The sequence below is a fragment of the Gallus gallus genome, chromosome 3 (genome assembly GCF_016699485.2).
Source record: "Gallus gallus isolate bGalGal1 chromosome 3, bGalGal1.mat.broiler.GRCg7b, whole genome shotgun sequence".
Classification (NCBI taxonomy): Eukaryota; Metazoa; Chordata; class Aves; order Galliformes; family Phasianidae; genus Gallus; species Gallus gallus.
The window spans coordinates 76817540-76834747 of NC_052534.1; the positions used below are offsets into that span (position 1 = coordinate 76817540).

Below are 17208 nucleotides of genomic sequence, written 5' to 3' on the forward strand. Positions count from 1 at the left end.
TCCCCTGCAATGAACAGGGACAGCTACAACTAGAAGGGACATCTACAGCTGGACATTTACAATTGATGAAGTCTCTTCTCTCTCAGTTTATTACATTCTCATCAGATTGCTAAAGAGCAAAGATCCCAGAAGAGCAAAGCCTCCTGCCAGGAGCTCACAAGATGGCACCTCTCCCTGCACTCGCTGACTGGGATGTCCATAGCAGCTCCATACCTCAGAGCATCTACATCCTGCTCTTCTGTGGTCAGATGCTCAACAGCTTTTCCTCCCTCTGGGTTTGGAACTGAGAATGAGCCCCATGTACGAGGAGTAGTAGGAGTAATGCCTCCTATTTTATTATATTGGTCCACAAAATCAGAGGTGGATGTTGGTGGGATGGCAGTAGGGGCTGAATCTTCCCACCAGTATTGTTACATTTTGTTGCTGTGTGACAGATGGCAGCAGAGGGGAATTCTGACAAAATGGCGTCTGACGTGGAAGTGTGGATGAAGAAAAGGTGTGGCACTGAATAGTTCCTTGTGGAAAAAAACTACTTCTGCTGACATTCATCATTTCTTGCTGAATCTTTATGGAGACCAAACAGCGATGTGAGCACAGTGAGGTGGTGGGTTGAGTGTTTCAGCAACAACACTGCCATAGCAGCTGTGAAACAGTGGGTCACCTCTGCTGGTGTGGGCTTTTATGAGCACAGCATGCAGGCTCCTGTTCATTGCTGGTGAAAATGCCTAGTGAATGGTGGTGACTATGTAGATAAATAGTGTTTTGTAGCTGAGCATTTGCTATACCAGCTAGTGCTATTGTGCTCTTTATATCTGTTGTAGTTTCCAAGCACACACACTCTCATGCTTCTTATGATCCTTTTTTTTTTTTTTTTGAATAAATCTGCAATTCGCTTTGGCTGGAAATGAACACTGGAAATTATTCTGGTGCTGTGAGCACAAAGAAGGAAGTTGATCAGTTATGTTGTGCTCAGCTTTAGATCAGGAAGAAGTGCAGCAGCGGGACAAGGACACCCGCCCTCCATCTGAGCGTGGTTCATCTTCTCAGTGCAGGGAGCACGTGATATCCTGGCAGAAAGGCAGCAAACGTCCAAGAGGGAAATGACATGTTAAAAAGAAAAGACAAACACATTTTTCACCCTGACAGACAGCTGGCTTACATCTGTATTTTCACAGGCATCAGCAGTGTTGACTGTTACTGTTAAATGCTCCGATGCTGCACTGAAGTGTCAGAGGGCCTGGATTCTCCGCAGCGCTGTTGCCCACGTCTGAGACATCCTGAAGTGATTAATGGGCGGCGGGGCCTTCCTTCCAGGACGCCTTCCCGCCAACACACGCTTGCTGCGCAGCAGCACTTTGCAAAGGTGTTTTGCGTTAGTCCCGCACTCCCCCACGTCCCCAGTGGGACGGAACCGGGAGTGCGCCTGCGGCTCCCACACCGCTGCCCACGCGTGGGCGCCCACGGGCGGCAGCGGCCGGAATGTCCGGTCCCGGTTCCACGAGGGGGCAGCAGAGTGGGAGTAGAGCGGGGGGAGCCCCGTGCTGGAGTATTGGAGCCCCAGGAGCCGGGCTAACATCCCACAGTGAGCAGCAAGGGAGTGAATGAGGATGCGAATTCAGCAGTCCCCTGAGTGCTGAATTAAGTCAAAATGTTAAGTCCCGGCTCTGTTTGTTGTTCATCTGTTTTCTACAGCATCGCATTTAGCGTCATGCAGAAAGGCACCCCCAGCAGGTACAACCACTCGCTGCTGTGCCACAACCCTGTGTTGGGGCAGGTCTCCATCACAAACAGCTGGAGGCACCGAGCTGTCCAGGAAACACCTCTGAGGGATGACCTGAATGCGTACAGGCAACGTGTGTCTCTGCCCAGGAATCCCCACCAGCAAACCACTCGAGGCTGAAGGCAGGAAGGTGAGGAGCCATGTCTGCCTTATCCACCAACTGGGTCACTCATCCTCCCTGCATCTCAGCAGAGCCGCAGCTCATGCCTGGGCCTCTTCTATAAGATCGATGCCATTTCTCTGTCATGAGTGCCAAGAGAGATTTGTTTGGGATTTAATATTATGTTTTTTATGGATTTGAGCTAAGCTGGTGCTTTGATTTTATAATCCTCCTACAAGAGCTTGGAGTAAAGGCAGGGAACGTTTTCCAATCAGCCTAGCTGAGAAAATACCACAACAAGCTATCTTGTTGGTGTGGCAGATGGATGCATGCCAAAGCCTGTGTGCTAAAACGGTTGTGAAAGATGTCAAAATAAAGGGAGATGTAGCCTGAGAACAACAGGTTCTGGGCTTTTGTTCACAAGCAGTTGTCCCATCTCTTATACAACCTGGTTCTGGCATTCATTGCCTTTGCAACAGCTGGCTGACTACATTTTTTGGTTTGTTGATCATGGAGTCATGAAAAGGCTGGAGTTGGATATTGAGGGGTAACCTTTTGCTGCAGGGGAGAAAAACTTGGGGGGGAAGGAGGGGGGCTCATCTGTGGCCATGGTGTGTATCTCTGGAGCTGATCTGGAGGCACATTAGCAAGAAAATGGACAGGGGGGAGCAGACCTTGTTTTTTTTCTCCATGGTGCTGTTCTCCTGGCCTCTTGGTGCATGGCTCCAGTGCTTCTCAGAGCTGTATATACTCAGGGTCCTTGGAGGTGAGTGAGCCTCAAGTTCTCCTCTCTTCCTCCCAGCCTCTGAGTAGGGCTTTGGGTAGCCCACACTTATGTCCTCTTTCCATGGAGTATAAGAAAATGATAGTATGCATGATGGCCCAAAGTGCAGGCTGATGAATGGTTCTGTTTCTCTTCCACTCCCTAGGAGGCCTTCTGGGAGGTCCCTCTGTTCCTCAGTGCCAGAGAACCCATGTCCTCCTGGTGCAAGGGGCTTTAGGAGGGTGAGAGCCCTGTGGGCTCTGCATCTGCTAGTCCTCTCTGTTTGAAGAAATCTGCCTATCCCAGATACGAGCTGGCCGAGCTGCTGCCTCCTGAGGGCCAGTACCATTTCAAGGTAGAGCTCTCTAATCCCCCCAAAATTGAGAGGTGCCGGCCCCTGGGCTCCTCTGGCCCTGGAGAGAATGGTGGGGATGTTCAGAGCAGCCATTAGTCACTGCTGCTCTCAGACTGTGGATGTACAGGAGGCTGAGGGTCTCCAGGGAGGGTGGGATATTTTTAGTTGTCACTTGGCTGATGTTTGCTGTCATGCAGAGAGAGTTTGTTATTCTTTCCTGTATGGATTATATTCTTTTAGGAATAGCAAAAGCTCCAAGTCTCTGGGATAGGTGCTTGTTCTGCATTCACATAGGAATAATAGTAGTAATAACAACAATAACAGTAAATTAATAGCTTTGCAGAAATAACCAAGACTTCCTTAGAACACCCCATTTTATTCAAGCAGTGTAGCCACTGCATTTTAAACATACACAGTCTCATGTTTGTCTTTCAGAAAAATAATAATAATAAAAAATAATAATGTAATTGCATTACAGACCAGCAGTTTCCCTATTGTGAACTTGTGCAGCAGTTGAAAACAGTAGTTTTTGGCCCAAATTCAGTGCAACACTTAGGCATATGCTTAACTTTAAGCATGAGAATAGTCATATTGAAATCAGGGGGACCATTCACATGTTTACAGTTAAGTCTCAAACCAAATGCTTTGCTGAATTTTGGCCTACTGGGAACTGAGAATGCTCATACAGTTTTCAGAGCCTGACCCCGTAAAATATTAAATACAGCTGAGCCTTCTAATTCCCACTGAAGTTAATGGAATTGAGGGTACTTGGCATTCCTCGGATGTGTTTAGCACAGCACCGAATCAGTCCTCAACTGCAGCAGCTGAAAATGTGCTCACGTGCTTCCTGGGACCAAGGAACGATGCTCCTCAAGTGCAGGCCTGATAGCAGGAGTGCAACCCTTTGTCTGAAAGAAGAGGCTTCACTTGGAGCTTTGGGAATCCTGAGGATCTGGAGTTGAGTTATTCGTACCATGAGAAATGCAACAAAGAATGGAGGTGGCCAAGGCAGTCTCAGCAACATGCCTTCTCATCTGCACTTATTAATTACATTCAGAATGTGGTGCTTCAGAGGGATCTAGAAGACTTGTCTCCTGATTTGCATTTGCCTTGGCAATCATTGGTTTGCCAGTTTCTTGTTGTTCCAATTGAAGTGGAGTTTTGGTGCACAATATGGAAAAGAAGAGCAAGCCTGGCTGCAAAGTCCGCATTTTGAATATTTTATTTCTATGTTTATATTTTTATTGGATTACACTTCATATTTTTATTATATTTTATGTTGGAAATAGCAATTCTGAAGAGGACGAGCTCCAGAAGTTTTCAAACCACAAGATCAACCGCATACCTTAAACTTCTAAAGCAGTCTGCGGAACAGGCTGTCAGATTTTGGCAATCAAAAATGTTGTTGAAAAATTTGATAATTGGTAAGAATTGAGTAAAAATGCATTCATATTTTTTTACTTGTTTTTCTCCAACAATTTCAAGGAACTGGCTGAAATTGTTGACAACCCTTCTGAAACCAATGGCATTTCTTTTAAAAAGCCAGTAAATAACAACAATTTTTCATGGAATCAGAGAACCATTAAGGTTGGAGAAGGCCACTAAAATCACCAAGTCCAACAGTCAGCCCACTCCCACCATGCTCACCAACCACGTCCCTCAGTGGGATTCCGCGCGGTTCTTGAACACCTCCAGGGGTGGTGACTCTGCCATCTCCCTGAGCAGCCTGTGCCACTGCCTCACCACTCTTTCAAAGAAGAATTTTTTCCTAATATCCAACTTGAAACCAGACTCAGAAGTTTGCATGGCTTTGCAGGTTTGTTTGGGCTGGACAATCATGAGGAGGTTGGCCGGCTGACAGAGATGTAGCACTGAGTGACATCAGGGACAGGAGCAACAGTCTGGAGGGGATTATGGAGAAGAGGATTTGATGTTAAAGAAATAAATATGAGGATTTTCCATGAGTGGTGCAGGTTAAAGTAGTAGCAAAAAAAACTGTCACAGCTGAACTGCAGGGTTTTGGTCGTTTTTATGAAAATAATTTTGCAGTTGAAAAGACAGCTTCTCAGTAATGGACATTTTATGTATAAAGAAATGAAAAGACTTCCTTTAGAGTCAGTTTGATCTAGCCAACAATTTTTTAAAAGATCTACAAGATTTCATTTAAAAAAAAATAATCAGATAAAAGCATAGCATATCCTTTAGGGGAAAAGAACAGGATGTGGAGACCCATGCCTGCCATTGTGTAACACAATCCTCAGGTTGTGTGGTACAGGAATAAGCATTAGTTTAGTGCCAGAAGACAACTGTAGGACATCCCCAAAGCTGCTGCCCTCTATTCCTTTCTGGATGAGGGCCCTGTCTATATCATTCATTTCTCAGTGCACACACTGTGGTTTTTCTACTGCATCATGCAGTAAAGACCACATTACACTGAAGCGAAGGTTCCTGTAGATTTTGATTCACACAAAAGAGAAATATTACCTGCACAGGAATGGTAATGCACCTTGGTGCTGGTTTTATTCAAAATAAAGCAAATCAAGTAATTTAAACAATAGTCAGCACTTCAGCAATTAGGAATGTTGCAAAGTTTTGCCTAAACATACAGAAGTTGAAATGCCAGTATTTTTGAGGAGATACCATTAAAATTTGAGACTTTTATCCCAGACTGAATGAAAATGAATGTTGGAATTTCCAACTAGAAATTCTAAGGGGCTTGAGTTAAATGATGGGAATAAAATGGTGGAACTCAAGATGTGATGATGAGAGATGGATGAAAATTCTAGAAGCGTACATGGGAAGTCTGAATGATTTAAAAATTGTAGAGGAAAATGCATCACAACCTCTCTGTATTCTAGGCAAGTATAAGAAAGGTTATGCCCAAAAATATTCACTGCTCTTGAAACTATATGGCAAAGAAAATGGCGATGTCAAGAGCACTGGGGAGTGAGAGCTGTCTTGGACTAAGACCGGAACGTGTCTCAGGCTGGTGCTGAGGTGAAGGGAAGCTGACTCAAAAAGGCATCAGAAGAAGTCAGATCTGAAATCATGGGAGCAGGATGAATGCCCCAGAGAGGTGAAGAAAAGAAAAAAGCAATCTTACACTGTGGTGCTTTCCTCCTTTCTCACAGATCCTCATTTAGTACAGGTGGACTTGACCTTCCTCCTGGGACTGCAGCAGAGCGTGGAGCAGCTTGGCACGCTGGTCCTGTGGCACTTCAGAGAGATTTGCACCTCTCAGTGCTGTAAACACTCACAAATGTCCCAGATTTGGTTTCAAAGTTTCTGGTAAATGCAGCCAATCACGTAGCCCCATTTGATAGTCCCTAGCAGCAGTACTGCACGGGTGGGATCTCTTTCTCCTGGCTTTCCCATTCCCTCTCTGGTGTGCCCTGGGAATGCTCTGTCCCCATGCACAACTGAAATGCCACAAGACAAGGAGGGATGTTTGCACTTGCCTGTGTGCTGTTGCCCTCTGCTTCTCCAAACCACAGGGGCCACCTTACAATAATACTTATATAGGACTATATATTTTCCTAGTATTGTACAAATATTAACTAATTAATACCCAGGACTCCCGTCGCCCAGTCTGCTAGACACTACCAGCCCTGGGCAAGTCATTTAACCTCTGTTTGTCTTGGCTACCCCATCTGTTATGCACTGTTTTTAATTGTCCTCTGAGAAGTCAAGTAAGTAGAACGGGATCTCGGACGTGCAAAAATGACTTGCATGAGGTGATGAGAAATGCTCTGTTTAAGATTCCTGTGGACCCATTGTCAATCCAAGTTATATTTTAGTCTTGTCAGTACCACTAGGCAAAGTGCTTAGATGTGCAAAGTGCTTTAAGGTTCCTTTAAGTTTTGAACAAGATCAGTTGTGATCACTGAAGTGGAGAGTGTATAGCAGGAGACCAGCTCATGTGCCAGATGGGAGCTTAGTGGTCTCAAGTGTGTTACTCTACAAAGGAGAAAATCCAGAGTTCCACATGAGAAATGCCTCAGTTTCTCCACCAGCGCTTGCTCACTGGAACGGGTTTGCAGTAAGGCAGCTGGGCTCCTGAGAGGCTCCTGGTGGAGAATGGACCTCAGAGCAGGTCAAAGCAGTTGGACTCTGACTTCTGCATCTATCTGTTGCCCTTACCTGGCTACAGCCTGGGCTATGAGCCTGCCCTGCATGCTTAGAAGCTAAGCTCATGGGATGTCCTGACCACAGACCTGTATTTCTCTGGAGTATAATCGTTGTGACAAAGTTGCAGAGCTTTCCTGTTGGGTTAGTCTGAAAGAGGTTTTCTGGGCACAGATGGCTGGTTGGAGATGCACAACAAGTAAAGCTGGGCACCAGTGGTGGCATATTAGCTACTGGTGTGGCTATGCTGTGTCTGCCCAGGAGCATGCCTAACCCATGGGTGAGCACTGTGATCCCCAAAACTCTTCCAATAGGATTGGTAGATTCTGCATACATCTGACATCCCTAACGTTATCCATGCAAGACCCTGTAAATGGACTTTCCTTTGATAGTAAATTGCTACAGCAACTCTGTACAACCGTGGGATTTTCCTTCAGAGGAGACCCTCACCTGCTTGGCCTTGGTGTGCTATGCCAGAATGGTTGGCTCTACCCAGGATTTGCAGATCTAACTCGCATTAGAACAACCCATCAGAAGGAAGCGCTGGTGCATTTCACAAGGCAGAAATACTGTGAAATGCTCCGAGGAGGTTTTTCCTTCTCCTGACTTTCTACTTACACACAACTTGTTCCTCTCAATATTCTTAAGTGTGAGAAGGCAGCTCAGGATTTCCAGTGCTGTTGTTAAAAGGTAGGAAAGTAAAACTTTGCACTAAAAAATATTTCTGACTGAGTGAAAACCCTTTCATTGATTTAAGCAGCTTTAGTTTGGTTTTACAACCTGTACTTTTAAATGGAGGGATAATGATTTGAAATCTTGACACAACAAAGTCCTCAAGTACATGTTCAACAGTGTATGTCAAAGGGTACAGGCTGAATTCAAGGCACTCAAGGAGCAGGACTATATACAAACATTTGCAAAGCTGATTTTACTTTTAACTGAAAATGAAAAACTGGGCCTTTTAGTACAGAGGTTCTAAAATGGGTCGCTGCAAGTGCATTTGTAGCATTGCAGGCTGCTCCTGAGCGTAATCAGTAAGCACATGAGAAAAGTTCTGAAATTTTAGCTTTCACAATGTGGCGAATTCTTGAAAGTATGGGAAATCTGCTTTTAAATCAAGACTGTGTTAGGCTGTATTTACAGCTGTTAATATAAACAAGGAAACCTAGCTACAGAGCTCACAGCATGACTGCGACATCATGTTTTTGTTACACTGACTGAAAACTATGCATAACAATCAGCAGATTATTTGGTATTTAAATACATGTATAGATTCAGTTATAAATCTTGGAAGGCGGGTATTAAGTTAAGGCTCCTTACCTCTGTTCTCTTTTTGAAAATTCCTAATATTTATGTGTTGCTAATTTGTGCTTACAGCAAACCTGGAGTTTAAATGGTAGCAATTAAGCAGTTTGATACTGTAATAAAGAGTTAAACTGGAAGTTAGCTCAGTGAGTGTGTATGCATGGAAAGGGTGGGCTGAGTGAGAAGGCATGGATTGGACATATGCATTAGGAAAACATAGCTTTTCTTCGCACAGTGCAGCTTTGGGAGTGCTTGCTGCTTTGTGCTGTGTAAAATAAACAAATTCAGCACTGGCATCTCTACTGGGCTAAAATAGACTTGTACGGAAGAGTTATATTCTCACTATTGTTTAGAAAAAAAGTATGCCAGCATTCCTTCCTTCCCACCTCCACAAACAAGCAGAAAAACAGTATGGGAAGAAACAGGAAGGTAGTGTGGATATTTCCAGAAAGATTTCTAGTACTCCCATGACCCTGTTTTGGTCGTGTGGTATGGAGACATCTTTGCTTGAATTTAACATTTTGGCAGAAAAATAAGGCTGAGTGGTGGTGAGATGGCAAAAAAGTACCTCTAAAGACCCTTGTGGAACACATGCTGTGCATTTTCCATGTCCTTATCTGGGAGGTCCCCTTTTCATTCTACTCTTCTGATTCCAGCAGAAACTATGAGGTGCATTTGCAAATGCTGCATACGAATCTGACAGATGAAGGCCACCATGTATGCACCACCCTTTTGCTTGGGGGCCTAATCCCATGTTGTTTTTAGGATTTTGATCAATCTCAGCAATTTTTGCAGTGTTCTGTGACCAAAGAGTGGCATCTTGACCGCAGTCATCAGATCCCCAGCTCTGAACAAGAACTGCTCTCCTCGTGTTCCTTGTTCATCCACAGGGATCTTCTGCAGAGAACATTTCACAGCAATGCAGTTGTTTAAATGCCGTGTGCAAAATTCAGCACATCCGGAAATACAGTGTGGTTAAACAAGCTGATGTTCAAATGAACACAGTGATTTTGCTTCATTCTCCTCTAGATCAGAGCCCGATCCTTTCCCTCGGTATTGCTGCAAAGGTCATCCCTTCCACAGCAACAGTATAAGGAAGGAGGGATGTCCCGGGGGCTGGTTGGTTCTGGGAAACTCTGGTCTCCTCCCTGCCTTGTCTGAGGCTGACCTTGGTGACGTTCACCAAGACACTCCATTCAACCATTGCTTCTTTCTGCCACTGATCGATGCAGAAAACATATCTAGTGAATAGTTCAGTGAGGATGAAATCTAGCAATGACTCCAAGAGATCTGAATGCTGCTTGAAGACCATATAAGCGTGTAGTGAAAGACTCTTTAAGGTTCTTCTGCTAGCTGTCATACTTACTGCCCCTTGCCTAAGCAAGCTCAAACACCTTTTCACCCTTTATGAATGAAAGAACTTAACTTAAAAAGAAGAAAAGAAGATTCTAGAGGAGAGGAACAGGGAGAAGCCACTACATAGGAGACTCTCAGTAATAGATATATAATTTATAGATAATAATTTTGCTCTGTAAGTGCAGATAAAAAATTATAAAACTTTTTGGAGAGAACAGACTATGTTCCTTCTGACTCAAACACTCTAGAAAAACACTTCCTTTGCCTTCTCTATCTTTAGCACCTTTTATTACCCCAGTGACTAGCTATGTTGTATTTACGAGACAATTTTTCACTGCATGACGAAAACCCTCATGTAGCTTCATGTGGCAACTTTCCTACTCCAAACAACTCTGAAGCGTATTAATTTTCATCTTTCAGTTGTCTACACAAACAATTTTCTCTAGCTCTAGCTGCCTGCATATGGGGTCTGAGAGAGCAGCATGGGGCAGGTGGGTGCTGCTCCAACCCCGGGTCCTGATGCATCCGCAGCAAGGAGCTGCAGACATTAATGGCCCCTCTGCAGTGAGCACATCTGAAAGCGGTCAAATCCCACATCCTCTTGAGAATCCAGCCTGAAAAATGGAAAACTTTTGTTTCTGAAACAGTCAAACAAACTCGCAGGATTTTTCTGATGATTGCCCCCCACCCCAGAATTTTTTTTGGCTGAAATCTAGTCACTAAATCTGACCCAAATTCAAAAATATTTTTGGCTTCCGATGAGGAGAGAAGGGCCTGACTTGAGCGAGGTGTTCCAAAAATCTGGGCTTCAGTCTAAATTTAAGCAAGGGGAGTACTTCCTATTTTATTTTTTATTTTATTTTTTATAGCCCATCAAACCTCATCCTGTTCTTGCATCGGAGCCTTGCTCAGAGCTGGTTCTGCTTCACTGGTGCTGCATACCTAGGAGTTTTGACAAGACATTTACATGGTGTGCTCAGTGTGTTCTTGGTTCACAGCAGTTGTTGCTAATTAACGTCTGAGCCACTTTCTAAGCACACGTTCCAAGTAGGGTCCTCATGATTAAGGTTTTAAAATTTCAATTACAATCCAAGTTTTTTTCAACAGATAACTTAATGCAAAAGAAATGTCCTCTCAGCATCCAAACTGTCAATTGAAGAAGGGAGTGCAGTTTTTAGTTTTACTTTTAACTTTGACTTTAAAAGACTGTTTGACTCAACTCTTCCTGTTATGGCAAAGACCCTGTTTTTTTCAAATCCCAGAATTTCTTCTTCTAAAATCATTTCATTCTGCCAATAACCATGTTTGGGCTTTTTTTTTAACCAGATCATTTTAACCAAAAGACAAGTAAAAGGTTATTTTGTTGTTGTTGTTTATATATATATATATATACACATATAAAAAAATATGTATATTTATACATATATATATATTGAGATTTCAAGTGAAGGGAGTAGAAAGGCTATTCTCCTTCTAATTGGATAACTGTTTGGTGACACATAACCTGAAGGTGGTAAAGGCCAGAAACTCAAGGTTCCTTCCCAATTCTCCAGTGCAGAAGTCAAGAGCACATCAGCCTATCAGCCTCTGTTAGGGCAAAGGGTGAGATCTTGCACTCTTATTTTGAGTTGGCTGCAAACATTCCCTGATTCAACCTATTGACTTCCTTGGAGTACTACTTCTGAAGAAAGGATTTAATTGGTATGAGTCAGGACGGCTATCATTGATCTTAAGGAAAACAGGGATCCTTGCTAATTATGTTAATTTCATTGATAGAAGTTTCTTGTGAAGGAGAAGACAAACATGATGAACTGCATTAACAGGAAATGGAGGCTGCTACAATAGTTCTGTGAGACCTGTTCGTGGTCTCCTTCTCAAAACAACTAACAGCAGCCAAGCATGACTCTGCCATTGTTTCTGGGGTGGCCCTGGTGAATTTTTTACGAGGCTAGTGATAGGATGCCTTGGCACACATCCTAGACTCTGCTGCTTCTTTCACAGGATGGGGATTGTTGGGTTTTCCCTGCTGTCTCCTGCTGCAGAAGTTGAACTCAGTTGACAGCACCCTTAGAATAGAAAGTTTTGTTCCCCTCTAGTTGGCTGTTGAAATAAGCTGAGGCCCCGAGCCGCTGCTGAGTTTGAATGTGTATCCCACGCAACCGCCCCTTTGCAAACGCAAAGTACTTCATCATCATGAACGTGCTGCTGCTATCAGCAGCAGCTCCCAGGGAGAGAAGGATGAACATTTTCCCCATAGGAAATGAGGGAAAAAGGTCATAGAGGTTGGTGCTGTGACCAGAACCACGCAAAGAATCTGTGCTGGAGTGCAGCTTTGGAGGCATGTGTATGTGGCTGAGTGACGTGGGACTGACATGACCTCTGAGCCTTTTGTCCTTCTCCCTCTGAACTCCTGTCTAGGATGGAGCCTGTGGCAACTGAATCATGGCTGGCTAGCTCATATGGACTATTCCTGAACGGCAAAGTGAAGTGTGACCTTCCCAACAGGCAATGGTAATTGTTTCAACAGGCTTTCCTGGTGAGCTCTGGTCCAGCTGAGAGGGACTGTTACTAAGCAGCCACCTTGAGCTGGCAACCAACTTTTAATCAGAGAGATCAGTTCATGTCCACTTGTGCATTTAGCAGTAAAGCTAGAAACATTTAAAAAGAAGGGAAGGCAAATTTCTCTTTTCTCTCAATGGATTCTGCCGATTCTGCAAAGAGTTGATCTTCTCTCTTGTGCTGATAATGATGTGTGCATGCTTATGCCATACATCCTTACCAGAACCCCTCAGCAACTCCTGTTTATTTGAGTTGCTTCATAAAGTAATGTGTCAATTTGGAAATCATTAGGTATTCCTACCAGGAGTCAAAGACCACATTGAGAGTGGATTACATGCATGTTTCTTAAAAGTGTTAATGTGCTAATCTGCTGGTTACTTGATCCAGGCAAAATGCCATGATATTCCACATGAGCAAAATACCATGGTTCTTGGAGATTTCATATAAATATTACCCACTGTGCTTCCACATTTGAAGTGTTGTACTTGTCTATTAAAATCAACAAGCTGGAACTAGTATCTGGATATAAGTGATATTACTATTTTATTTATGAACTTCAGATTCAGATTCCTTTTAATAAAATACTTTACAAATAAGGAACAGAACATGAATCTTGCTGTTATTTCATGTATTCCGTGTAAATATTTCAACTATGCCTTGCAGCAATAAAAAGACATTATATGCACTCTGCATTACCATTGTGACCAATAATGTTTGACTTACTATACTGTGTTTAGTCCAAAACCAAAACAGTCAGGGCAACACTATGGCTGTTTTAACAGTATGCTGCAAGTAAAAAAGTAGACTTTCAATGAATAAGGCCTCACACTAAAAAAGAGCTTGTTCATTATGGAGCCATTTGGATTATAGAGTACTCCTGACTCTGTTAAAAAGTCAGAATTTCTTATTTGTGCTCTGGCAGGGGCTGTGATGAGGCCACCCAAACAGTAGCCAGTCTGTGATTTTGCAATTCACAGTGTGATTCCTGGTTTTGCTTGCAAAACAAATGCATGAATATGAGATAAAACTGACTTTTGATATGATGGAACGTGAGCAGTCACTGTACAGGTACAACCCAGACGTGTCCAGAACCGCTTCCAGTGGAAGCTGTAGGATCATTTCTTTCATGCTTAAGGCAAATTGTCTCTTAAAGGGTTTCTCCCAACAAGGAATTAAGCCCAGTACAGACAAAGCCCTTCTTTTGACATTTTTTGCAATGTTTTTCTTTTCTTTCAGCAAAACACCAGAGATAACATATTTCTAATTGGCTAAAAATTCGTTCAGATATTTACTTTAGATGGATCTTGAGTTGCTTTTCTGTCCCACTTCTTCCCCCTGATCTAATCTGAAAAATCCCACATTTTCTCAGTGCTACTTCACTGGCTACTATTATACATATACCCATCATTTCAGGCTTAAGTAGAAGTTGAATTATATGCATTCCTGGGGTATAGATTTCACTCTGTATGGCTGCCAGAAACTTACATTCATCTTATCAAGAGTATCACATGAGTCACAAGGAGAGAATAGACCATATATCTTTGTATTCAGTGATAGAGGCTTGGGCCTGCCCATCTGCGATCTCTTAATCCTTGATGCAACCCCTGCTACAGTTGAACTTTAACAAGTGTCTTTTATTCAGAGCTTATTTGGAGTGGACATGGGATAAAAGGGTAAAAAATCACCTCCAGTTTAGAGACAGATGTGCAGCTAATGATGTCACAGCTGGTAGGACATCGGGCTTAGTAGATTGATAATGGCACACAGAGCCTTTTCTTTTGGATCATATTTTGCTCAAGACGCCAGCAGTTACAATGGAAAATTACCATGTGAGAACCACTAGTGGCATCTGGTAAATGAGCAATGCAGTCTTATCTTCTTTCTGAGCATGACGAGGACCTGCACGATTTGACCAATGTTGCTGGCCCTGCTTGTAGCCCACACTGCCACAGCGAAAATACTCTGCCATTGGGTCCCTGTAGCATGTATGGTCCTCTGCCCATCTGCTCCTGCAGATGGCACAGACTGACACTCGCTGCACTCATTTTAGATCCTTGGCTTTGGTACAGAAGTAGCAAGACTTGTAGGAGACAATGGAAGCTGTGCCAGACAGCTAATCAGCATGTGAGAGGTGAGGATGTGCCAGTCCTTCTTCAGGGATTGCTGGAGGAGCCTATGGTGTCCATGCTTCTTGCTGAGGGTTGTCATGTAAGTGTCTAAAAGGTGATTGAGATGAGTCCTGGGCTTAGTCTCCATAGTTTCAAAGTCAAGAGCTTTTTGTGAGCACTGAATTAAATTAAAGATATGACATAAGTACAGCTAAGATGCAAGTTTAGCAACAGAAGCAAGGAATTTTAAAACTCAATATCACAAGAAAACCTTATTTGTGATGGATCCTATGCTCCAGCAGGAGAAAACCATATTTTCTTGATATCCTCCCTTTGTTCAGTCTTCTGTGAACACAAATGTACTTTGGAAACAAAATGAAGTAAGCACTCCAAACTCTGACTTAGATGGTGTTAGAACTGCAGCTCTCCTGAGGAACAAAAATTAAATAGCCACACACAGACTGAAATGGTAACAGCAAATCAGCCAAAGCTCATCAGTGTGTAACCATGCCTGCATTGTTCTTCCCTTCCTCACTGCCAATAATTTTTGGGTCTAAAGATATGCTGTTATAATTCATTTCCTGTGCCGAGGAAATTCTGTCCAGGGTGCCAGAATATCCAAATCTGATAATTGCTTCCACTGGCCCACTTGGCACAACTCATCATTATCTGTTTGAGCTCCCAATTAAATCTTGCAACAGGAAAGTGATGCTAACATTGGATAACAGCATCACTAAAGCTAAGCAGAAGACAGCTTTGCAGATTCCCTTGGAGTGAAGATGCCCTCATGTGAAGGCAGCAGTGTCAGTCATAGCCCATCGCTGACTTGCAGAAAGATTTCAGTCAAGGCTGTTGTTAGTAATACTCATTTACGCAGAGCTGAGACTTGGACTGCGTTTACAGTACCGCTGGAGCAAAGGGGTAGGGGGAAAAGATGTTTTAAATTTCACTAACTAATGTCAGTGGGTCTCACTGGAGTTATCAGAAATCTGTTGCAATTCAGCTGAAATAAAACAATCAAGTTTTCACATAGATATTAGTCTTTAACGGCAGTCTTTCCCTGCAGCTATTTCATGTTTAGTTTCAATTCGTAGGGCTCTTAAATTGATTACTGATACAGCATAATCCTGCCCCTAATCCTATAACAATACATTTTGTCATTTCAAAAAGTGGCCTCTCTTTTTTTTTGTTTGTCCCAAAGGCAAAGTTAGGTCATACTCCAGGAATGTGTCTATTGTATCCAAAAGAGGAAATCCAACTAACCAAAATGTTATCAGCAATTAACGAAATAGCTTACCTATTTTTTCATCATTTCAGAAAAAAGAAAATATAAGACCAGCTCAGACTAAGTCCATTTGGCTGCATTAGGCTTTGGTACGCTGCCAATATTCTTTATAACAGAGATTTAGAAGTTAATAGTATTGGAGATTAGAAATTGGTTTCAGTTACAGAACTGTGCAAAATGATTTCTTTGCATTAAGACATAACAGCTGAAATGAATAAAATACATTTCTTTCTGATTTTTTTTTTTTCTCATTTGGCTGTAATTGCAGCTTTGGCACACTGTCCAAATCTCTTCAAACTGGTGGGATGGCCCTGATCCTCATTCAATGAAAATTAGGAAAAAATTAAAAAAAGGAAATGAATATCAGAGTTTATCCTGGGGGGGAGGGTGGGGGTGGGGAGGAAAGAGAGAGTGAAAGAGAGAAAGAGAAAGAGAGAAAGAGAGGAGGAAGGAAGGAAGGAAGGAAGGAAGGAAGGAAGGAAGGAAGGAAGGAAGGAAGGAAGGAAGGAAGGAAGGAAGGAAGGAAAAACAAAAAAAGTCCTTCTTCGTCATTTTCACATTTCATGTAAAAAGCCTGTGCTTAAACAAACAAACAAACAAACAAACAAATAGAAACAGCAGCAAAAAAAGAAAAATGTGTCTGCTGGCCCTTTGAGCAGTAGGGATGTACAGGTGATACAACCAATGCTGAGCTACATTTGGCAAGACTTATAGTAGGGACGCTTTACATAAGACTTCCACTACCTAAAGGGAACCTACAAGAAAGACAAGGAGAGCCTCCTTATCAGCAAATGTAATGATAGGACAAAGGGTACCAGTTATACACTAAAAGAATGTAGGTGTAGGTTAGACTTAGGAAAAAATTCTTCACTAGGAGAGTGGTGAAGCACCGGCACAGCTTCCCAGGGGAGCTGTGCATGCCCCATCACTGGAGGCACTTGATGCAGGTTGGATGGGGGCCTGGGAAGCCTGAATTGGTGTGGGGTAGTCCTGTACACAGCAGAGGGTGGGACTGAGTGAGCTTTAGGGTCCCTTCCAGCACTATTATGTGATTCTTTTATCCTATGCTACCAGGCCTGACCCCATGTAGACTTGGAGCCAAACATCCTCCAGCTGCAGGAGGCATGGATGTGCCTGGCAGAGAGGAAAAACCTCTGACTGGCTTCACTTATGCCAGGCTATGAATATGGAGTGGTCATAGCATGTCCAATAGATGTTTCAGATATGCTTCTTCCTCTTGACAGGTTTATAGAAACAAAAGCTACCCATGACCAATGTGTGATGGAAAGCTTCCCAGCTCCTCATGAAGACAGAGGTATAAAGACGTGTGTAGGTATGTTTTCATGCTCTCCTGTAGCACTTCACAGCTACAGCTAAAAATACTACACAAGAACCTTCAAAGTTGCCCAAAAGCTCTTAATTAAAGTTGCTGAAAAAAAAAAAAAAATCACAGAAAACCCATTGATTAAGTT

The 17208-nt window shown here is 43.0% G+C and overlaps 1 long non-coding RNA gene across 1 annotated transcript in view; it reads left to right on the forward strand.

Annotated features, from left to right (window-relative positions):
- The first annotated feature begins 16281 nt into the window (after nucleotides 1-16281).
- Nucleotides 16282-17208, forward strand: part of LOC121110306 — a 32743-nt gene continuing 31816 nt past the window's right edge. The window contains exon 1 of the long non-coding RNA XR_005858649.1: nucleotides 16282-17069. This is a non-coding gene — a long non-coding RNA (uncharacterized LOC121110306). The remainder of the gene's footprint in view (nucleotides 17070-17208) is intronic.